The sequence below is a fragment of the Tachysurus fulvidraco genome, chromosome 2 (assembly GCF_022655615.1).
Source record: "Tachysurus fulvidraco isolate hzauxx_2018 chromosome 2, HZAU_PFXX_2.0, whole genome shotgun sequence".
Taxonomy (NCBI): domain Eukaryota; kingdom Metazoa; phylum Chordata; class Actinopteri; order Siluriformes; family Bagridae; genus Tachysurus; species Tachysurus fulvidraco.
In genome coordinates this window covers 21,470,938-21,480,825 of record NC_062519.1, presented here as the reverse complement: position 1 = coordinate 21,480,825, position 9,888 = coordinate 21,470,938, and the positions used below count along the sequence as shown (strand labels likewise).

Sequence of the window (9,888 nt, the reverse complement as noted above, 5' to 3'; positions counted from 1 at the left end):
CTCTCTCTCTCTCTCTCTCTCATTCCCTTTCTCTCTCTCTCTCCCTCTCTCTCTCTCTCTCTCTCTCTCTCTCTCTCTCTCTCTCATTCCCTTTCTCCCTCTCCCTCTCTCTCTCTCATTCCCTCTCTCTCTCTCTCTCTCTCTCTCTCTCTCTCTCTCTCTCTCTCTCTCTCTCTCTCTCTCTCTGTCTCTCTCTCTCTTTTCTCTCTCCAGAGAGAGACGGTGACAGACAGCAGGTTGAAGAGACAAAAACATGCTTTACTATTCTAGTGCTTTTTTGTAGACTCAGCAATAACATAAGGGGCTTTAAGAAAGGGGCAGCAGATGCTGAGACCTGCACTTCCAAATTCAGAGCCCTCACCTACTGTATCTTTATTTGGGTGGAGAAACGCATTTAGAGACGACGAGGAATCTGAAACAGTTCTGTTTAGAAATGGACTTCGATAGATGAGGGATTATTAATGAGGACCTAAACACGTCCGTTTGCTTCTTATCCAAACATAAAAAGTATAGTTACAGAATGTACTGTACATTTTATTGCTTCAACCTTGAAATAAATCAAAATATCTGAAAAAAAATATATATAAAAAAATAAAAATAGCAAATATGTTCAGTCTGTGATGCGATGAACAAAGATAACGTCTAAAATTTAATTATAATTGATTATTTTCTGATAAAAAAAAAAAAAAATGAAATTAGTTCTATTTTATTATATTCTATGGAAAAAACTTCCTTCCTGTGCCCTAATATGTCATCGGACATGCCGACGATCATGTAGAATAAATTCTATCGATATCATAAATTCTGTCACCTAGCGAGGCCTAGCGTGCACTTTAGCTATGAAGGAGAATAAAAAAACCCTCGTTAGTTTATAACCCTCGTTAGTAGCTTACAGCCTACACCCAGATCTGCTCATTTATAATTAACCAGGTCCAAGCCTGCATGGTAGATAATACACACACACTTCTCCATTCTAGACATGGATGGAGCATCACATATGGCTAATCGTTAGCTTCAGCTTTCACACCTGAAGTGAGTTTAAAACAAAACAGATGTTCGCACTAAAAATAAATAAAGAAATAAAGAAATAAATAAAACAACTCTAAATGCAGTGTGTTAGATAGAAGTTGTATCTTAACCTATATTTAATTGTCTTGCCGTTCATTCATACTGTACACAACACTATTAACTGCCTTAACCAATGAGCTGAAAGACTCAGACAGAACACAAGAAATATTTGACCCGTGTTGGTATGCAGTGCCTGTGTTAATGCACCGATAATCTCCTAACACAGAATATTTCCGTCATCGACTGACAGACATAAACGGCTATGGTTTTACCGCTTTTATCTGAAATGCTACAGCTGTACTGCGGTTCGGTCGAACGCGTACGCCGGCGGAACAAACAACCTAAAGTTACGCACCTGCGTTAGACATTTGAAGACTTTTTCCCCCTCCCATTTCTTCCACACAAAACAACATGAAATAGCGATTATAAAAAGACACACAGCTGTCACACAAAAAACAGACAAAGCTTCACTGAGCTCACACACGTGCATTCATCTGTAGAGAAAAGATCGGAAAACACACTCGATTTCTTTACACGGAGGAGGGAATTTATTTTTGTACGTTGCAGCTTTATTCATAAGTACTGTACTTAACAGGGCATTAGGTGAGACTAAACACCACTGAGTGTTTATTCTGGATCTTGTAAAGACAGAACAGGGCAATTTTTTTTTTTTTTCCGCTTACAGCATAGTTACCTGCTGCGCAGATCTGTGCTCGTGCCCAATTCAGACTTGGAGGAGTTAATAAAATGACTGAAGCTCATCCAAACACAATTGAGCATTACAGACCAGAGGGCAGGATTCCAAATGGCTTCTCTAAGCCACGTAATACACCAGTATGTGCCGAGGCCAGAGTTTGTACCACCATTTTCTAATGTTTTTAGGTATGTTGTACTGGTGAGTAATGTAATGTCCTGGTGTACATTAGCTGCACGCACGACCTACACACTACTGCCTACTGACTTCCTTTTCACTGCATGAAAACATTTTCCTAAATGTCAATACTTTAACTCCACTCCACATTTTCACAGTTTTAGAGCTTCTATAAACTCGAAATCCGCTTCAAGACGCATCCAGGCAGCTTGAATAGCATCAGGCGAGCTGACACCGGGTGCTGGAGATTTATAGAGGAAAGAGTATTTCAAGTCTGGCTGAATTTTTTCCCCTCAGACACAAATGAGGAATTGCTTCAGAAAACTGGATATAAACAGACACCTATGGACACGTACTGTATATGATCACTGGCTCATGATCTACAGCAGAGGACGTTTTAAGCTGCAGCATAGAGAATTAAACCCTCCAGCTTCCCGACGGGGTGCGTTACAGTGCCGTCACAGATTTTACTCCCGCACGAAAAGGACAATTTAACATGAAGTAGGAGGTGATCAGGGAAAAAAAAAAAAACAGAGGGGTTTGGATGCACTCATCTCCAGAGATTAACCAGTCTAATACATCCATTCATGACACTGGAGCTTCAGGAGGGTTCCTGCACAAATAAAGTGGAACCCTTGGTTTATTGTTCCAGTGAAAAAAGCTACAGACCGTTCAGACAAAATGAAAGCAACACACACACACACACACACACACACACACACACACACACACACACACACACACACACACACACACACACTTTTGACAACGACTGCCACAGGAATGCAATAAGCACACGCCTTGGTGTTTCTTCTATTTCTTTAGTCACTACACAATTTTAGCCACATGACTGCAGAAAAATCAAAGCTTAACCAAATGGTAACTGACAAACATCCAGATGCAAAATACATCTACAAAATGGAGTTTTTTTTTTTGTTGTTTTTTTTAATTTCCTATTAGTTATATTCTAATAAATAATAAATCAATAATAAACTACTACTAATAATAATAATAATAAACTGATACCAAGACCTGGTTTGTGCAGATTAGCTACAAACGCTTCTCCACAACGTTCACACACACGTTACTGTATTAACAGCTTTCCATAAATATCATTAAATAAATAAATAAAAAGCCACACCACATCCGGTCTGCTGTGGGTCACGGAGACATGCGCTTGGATCATTTCTTTTCAAACACAGCCCAAGACACTAAACAGAAACAAGCGCTTACGGTGTCATGACGTCGTTTTTACAATCACTCAGAACAAACCGGTTGAAACGATTTAAATGCTGGTCCAGGAGCGTTCAGTAACAGACTGAACGGAACTTGTGGACTTCTGTCTGTCTGAAGAAGCTCCTGACGCCTTGACAATAAAACGGCTTTTTACCAATCACTACTCCTGAAAGGCAAACAGCTGTAACCTGATAAATACGTTTTCTTTTTATAACTACTACTGATCTGATTCCAGCTGTTAAGAAGGAAGGAAGGAAGGAAGGAAGGAAGCGTCATGATTCACTGTACGTCAGCTTTATCTTATTGATCACTGACTAGCAGAAGACAAAAAAAAAAAGCCTTAATGGTAATACAAGTGAAGAGCTTCCTTCTCTCATTCACCGACTGACAGATGGACTATAAAGATAAATCACGCTATAATAGTTAATTAATCGATGATGGGTCACTGATGCAGGACTAATAATACTGGCACATTTTCAGTTGGGCTGAGCTGAAAGCTGACGTGATGACCTGCTCATGCTCCTGACCAAACATCCCAATCTATAGACCTGACAATCTGTAACATGTTTAACTTTAGCTGTCCCACAGAGAAAGCCTTATAGTGGAAAAGCACGAGAAGATAAAGTGACGGAATGAATAAAGGAATAAATTTAAACACTCCTCATGTCCACCAGAGACACAGAATGACCTGCACCTCGTCTCGTCTCGTCTCTTCACCCACCGCATCCAGATGGTAGCAGGAAGTATATTAATCGCCTCAGTAACCGTACACCGAGGCTAATAGGCTGCATCATGGTTCAGTCCACACAGACATTTATATTAAACTGCATTAACAGCACAGAGCGGCTGTCACCACGGCCCGAGGTGGTTTCTCCGACATGATCAAATGCTACAATAATTATACCCTACAAGCTCCTGATTAACACATTCATGAATATTACAACACATTATTTCTGTGTGTGTGCTGTGTGTGTGTGTGTGTTTTTAAGTGATGAGCTTAAATTTTTTACATGAAAGAACCTCGGGTGAGAAGAGTGAGCATTGATGTACAGGATGATGGCTTTAACCCTTCCCTGTTCACTTCTGCACCCCCCCCTCAGCACCCAGACAAAATCACAATAGGCCGAGCTGAAATACGGGAAGGTTCATGTCGTCATGGTGTGTTAGCCCAAGTAAGCTCTAAGTGAGTGAGAGAGACAGAGAATGTGTGTGTGTGTGTGTGTGTGTGTGCGTGTGTGTGTGTGTGTGTGTGTGTGTGTGTGTGTGTGTGTGTGTGTGTGTGTGTGTGTGTTAAGCTAAAGAAGAACCATGCACCTGGAGTAGGGATGGGCATTTCAGAGGTCAAGGTTCACAGCTCACATGGGGCGCTGACTAAACAGGCCTGTGCTCCCAGACAACCCCTGCAGCGAGTATACAGAACACGGGCCCTTTCGCTTTTCTCTTCCTCCCCCTTCCTTCTCCCTCGCCTCCTCCGTCTCTCACGCAGCTTTTTTCCTCTCTAATCCATAACCACTCAAACGGCCAGCGGCTCAATTATGTTCCCCGTCCCACCACCGTCTGCAAATGGATAAAGATTCAAAAACAATTAACCTCTTCCATGCCAGACCGTTTCCCTAAGGGAAGATAAACACAAACCTGTGAATAAACAATAAAACCTGTATATTAGGTGAAAAATCTCTAACTAATATTTCCATACATAAAGAAAAACACATGACAGAGGAAGAACTACTGAGCTGTGTGTTGACCCTGAAGCAGGTGTAGAAAACTCACAAATCTAATTATAATCCCGTCTCAGTAAAACCTCACATGGTATTGTTTAGTATAACAGACACGCCGTGTGTTTTTTAGCAATGCAGGACATCAAAAATGAGACGAGTAATAATCCGGCTGTAGCCACTTGACTCCATGGACCTCGTCGGCCCTCGAGTCGTGAATACACCCTCCTCGTGCAAGGGCGTGAGTGGGCCTCCTATTCGCTGGCATGTAGAACGCCTGAAAGAAGATGCAAAGAAGAAAAAAACAGCTGGTTGCTTCTATTGAACCTTTTATGACGTTCCTTCAAAGGATTATAGTAGAGGAGGAGAGAGGGGAGGTTTTTTTTGTCTTCCCAGTGCTGTTACACTCCAGAATGACTGCTTGTTAAAATAACACCACGCATACTACAATCAGTACTAAACGTTTGAAGCCTACATGCTTGTTAAAGACACGAGAAGACAAAACCAAAAATCTGTCTAATCTAAAATGTAAAAATTAAAAAACAATGCTGAGGAACATCAGCACTATAAATGGAGTAGATCAGGATAAAGATTTAGGAATAACGGTGTTCAAGCTGCTACATTAAACTCAGGATATATCACACACAAAGTGTGTTAATGCTAGGATATAAATACTGCAAATAAATAATTAAGCAATCCTGGGTTAAAAAAAGAAAAAGTTTTTGATGCACATTAATGATGGCACGCACACAGCAAGCTGTGATCTTTATTGTAGGACAAATGGAAGCTGTGGCTCATACACACACTTCAGGCTGTTTCCTATGTGCATGCTAAAACTGGCACGACAGAGAAAAAAGTTTCTCTCCTTCTCGCCCTCTCATGTATGGAGACAATGTCGCCTTTCATGTGTTCATGAGTGTATGTACTTGTGCACCTCTCCCTTCACCGTCACTTACAATAAAACACTCTAGTTTAGGTTTCCTGTGTGTGTGTGTGTGTGTGTGTGTGTGTGTGTGTGTGTGTGTGTGTGTGTGTGTGTGTGTGTGTGTGTGTGTGTGTGTGTGTGTGTGTAAAACTTGGCCCCCAACAGACATTGCGTGCCGCTCCTTGATTGTATAGTGGAAGAGATGCAGGAAATGAAGGCGGAGGAAGGAGGGAAAAAGGGCAGGAGAAGAAGCCATGGAGGAGAGAAGAAAGAGAGCAGGCACTGATCCAGACTGACTGGGACTCTGTTGATCATTATGTCTAGCCTTCAGGTGTGTGTGTGTGTGTGTGTGTGTGTGTGTGTGTGTGTGTGTGTTTTAGGGGGAGGTGTGGGAAGCAAAAGAGGCAGACAAAGACCGATGCGGTACATTGGCAGGGGCGCGCGCGCACACACACACACACACACACACACACACACACACACACACCTACACACGCACACACATGCACGAACACGTGCGCACACACACACTTTAGACCATTTTCACATGAAGTCACTTCTGTACATCATATTTTGTGTTCATATAAGTTCCAACACAATGTTTTTAATCATGTTTACATTAAAATATTGTCCATGTACTGAAAAAGCACCGAGATTTTTGTCCAGTTTAGAAATATAGCCAAAAAACTCCACAATAATAAAATGTTTGTAATAACAGTAAAATGTGTGTGTAGTTTATAATAACAGTCAAATGTGTGTGTGTGTAGTTTATAATAACAGTACAATGTGTGTAGTTTATAATAACAGTAAAATGTGTGTGTAGTTTATAATAACAGTAAAATGTGTGTGTGTAGTTTATAATAACAGTCAAATGTGTGTGTGTAGTTTATAATAACAGTAAAATGTGTGTAGTTTATAATAACAGTAAAATGTGTGTAGTTTATAATAACAGTCAAATGTGTGTGTGTGTAGTTTATAATAACAGTACAATGTGTGTGTAGTTTATAATAACAGTCAAATGTGTGTGTGTAGTTTATAATAACAGTAAAATGTGTGTAGTTTATAATAACAGTAAAATGTGTGTAGTTTATAATAACAGTCAAATGTGTGTGTGTGTAGTTTATAATAACAGTACAATGTGTGTGTAGTTTATAATAACAGTCAAATGTGTGTGTGTAGTTTATAATAACAGTACAATGTGTGTGTAGTTTATAATAACAGTCAAATGTGTGTGTGTAGTTTATAATAACAGTAAAATGTGTGTAGTTTATAATAACAGTAAAATGTGTGTGTAGTTTATAATAACAGTAAAATGTGTGTGTAGTTTATAATAACAGTCAAATGTGTGTGTGTAGTTTATAATAATAGTAAAATGTGTGTGTAGTTTATAATAACAGTAAAATGTGTGTGTAGTTTATAATAACAGTACAATGTGTGTGTAGTTTATAATAAGAGTAAATTGTGTGTGTAGTTTATAATAAGAGTAAAATGTGTAGTTTATAATAACAGTCAAATGTGTGTGTAGTTTATAACAACAGTAAAATGTGTGTAGTTTATAATAACAGTCAAATGTGTGTGTAGTTTATAACAACAGTAAAATGTGTGTAGTTTATAATAACAGTAAAATGTGTGTGTAGTTTATAATAACAGTAAAATGTGTGTGTAGTTTATAATAACAGTAAAATGTGTGTAGTTTATAATAACAGTAAAATGTGTGTAGTTTATAATAACAGTAAAATGTGTGTGTAGTTTATAATAACAGTCAAATGTGTATGTAGTTTATAATAACAGTACAATGTGTGTAGTTTATAATAACAGTAAAATGTGTGTAGTTTATAATAACAGTCAAATGTGTGTGTTGTTTTTTAATAACAGTAAAATGTGTGTGTAGTTTATAATAACAATAAAATGTGTGTGTAGTTTATAATAACAGTATAATGTGTGTGTAGTTTATAATAACAGTACAATGTGTGTGTAGTTTATAATAACAGTATAATGTGTGTGTAGTTTATAATAACAATAAAATGTGTGTGTAGTTTATAATAACAGTAAAATGTGTGTGTAGTTTATAATAACAATAAAATGTGTGTGTAGTTTATAATAACAGTATAATGTGTGTGTAGTTTATAATAACAGTACAATGTGTGTGTAGTCTATAATAACAATAAAATGTGTGTGTAGTTTATAATAACAGTATACTGTGTGTGTAGTTTATAATAACAGTACAATGTGTGTGTAGTTTATAATAACAGTACAATGTGTGTGTAGTTTATAATAACAGTACAATGTGTGTGTGTAGTTTATAATAACAGTATAATGTGTGTGTAGTTTATAATAACAGTACAATGTGTGTGTAGTTTATAATAACAGTACAATGTGTGTGTAGTTTATAATAACAGTATAATGTGTGTGTAGTTTATAATAACTGTAAAATGTGTGTGTAGTTTATAATAACAGTACAATGTGTGTGTGTAGTTTATAACAACAGTACAATGGGTGTGTAGTTTATAATAACAGTACAATGTGTGTGTGTAGTTTATAATACGAGTAAAATGTGTGTGTAGTTTATAATACGAGTAAAATGTGTGTGTAGTTTATAATAAGAGTAAAATGTCCACAGGGTTTAAAGATAATAAATAATATATATAACATATATAAAGATGATAAAAAAGACTATAATTAAAGAGTAAATAAATACAGTGTATAACCGCGAGTTTATACACAGGTTTGACTGACAGCTCCCTCACAGTGACAATTCAGCCTCCTTACAAACAGAATAAAACACGTTATATACAGTACATACAGACCACTCACGTGAACGCCACGTCGTCCCCTGACACCGAAAGTCCTCTTGGTCATAATAAAGCCGGTGATGATGATGATGATGATGATGATGATGATGATAATAATGATGATGATGATGATGATGATGATGATGATGATGATGATGATGATGATGATGATGGCGGCGCGTCTATACAGAAAACAGAGGAAAATAAAGTTGTCTCGCGCACACTGGCACGTCTGTGAGCGCCGTCTCGCGCGCACCGGCACGTCTGTGAGCGCCGTCTCGCGCACACCGGCACTGTGACACTGAGCGTTTCCTGCGCTCGCACATTGAACGCTGTGGGAAGAGCGGAGGCAGAGGATCACGTGATCTAGGGCGAGGCGCGTCATTGGTCGAGCGCGGGCGCACCCAGAAAACTCGCCTTTGGCTCCATCCCAATCTGCGTCTATTACAATATAGAGTTCACTATATAGGGCACAAAAGCCTTTATGTATCTCTCACTGTAGGGCCGTCATGTAGGGCCTATGGGCACGATTGGGATTTCGCCTTTAATTCGTTGGATTATCAGAGTGGAAAAAGCCAAAGCTCCATGCAGTCGAGCTGCTGTACAAGAATGGAGGAGAAGATATGATAGGAACATTGTGGGACATGTAGTGATCAGGGATGCAGGACTGTAGAGGGACAATGTGGGACATGTAGTGATCAGGGATGCAGGACTGTAGAGGGACAATGTGGGACATGTAGTGATCAGGGATGTAGGACTGTAGCGGGACAATGTGGGACATGTAGTGATCAGGGATGTAGGACTGTAGCGGGACAATGTGGGACATGTAGTGATCAGGGATGTAGGACTGTAGCGGGACAATGTGGGACATGTAGTGATCAGGGATGTACAGGAGGGATTACTAACACATATACTAACACACACACACACACACATATATTACACACATTATATATATATATATATATATATATATATATATATATATATATATATATATATATATATATATATATATATATATATATAATTTACAACAATATGGGGAATCTCATCATCAGTTTAAAACATTGAATGCAAGTTGTTTTTACAATTCATTTGAATTTTTATTTACATTATTTTAGACAAACAGAAAGATAGGCAGTCAGGCAGATAGATAGATAGATAGATAGATAGATAGATAGATAGATAGATAGATAGATAGATAGATAGATAGATAGATAGATAGATAGATAGATAGATAGATAGATAGATAGATAGATAGATAGATAGATAGATAGA

General features: G+C 38.3%; 1 long non-coding RNA gene across 1 annotated transcript in view; it reads right to left on the bottom strand.

Moving 5' to 3' along the window:
* The window catches only part of LOC113661689, a 29,973-nt gene extending 21,041 nt beyond the window's left edge, over positions 1–8,932 (bottom strand). Inside the window, exon 1 of the long non-coding RNA XR_007140053.1 lies at positions 8,630–8,932. This is a non-coding gene — a long non-coding RNA (uncharacterized LOC113661689). The remainder of the gene's footprint in view (positions 1–8,629) is intronic.
* Between the last annotated feature and the right edge of the window lie 956 nt (positions 8,933–9,888).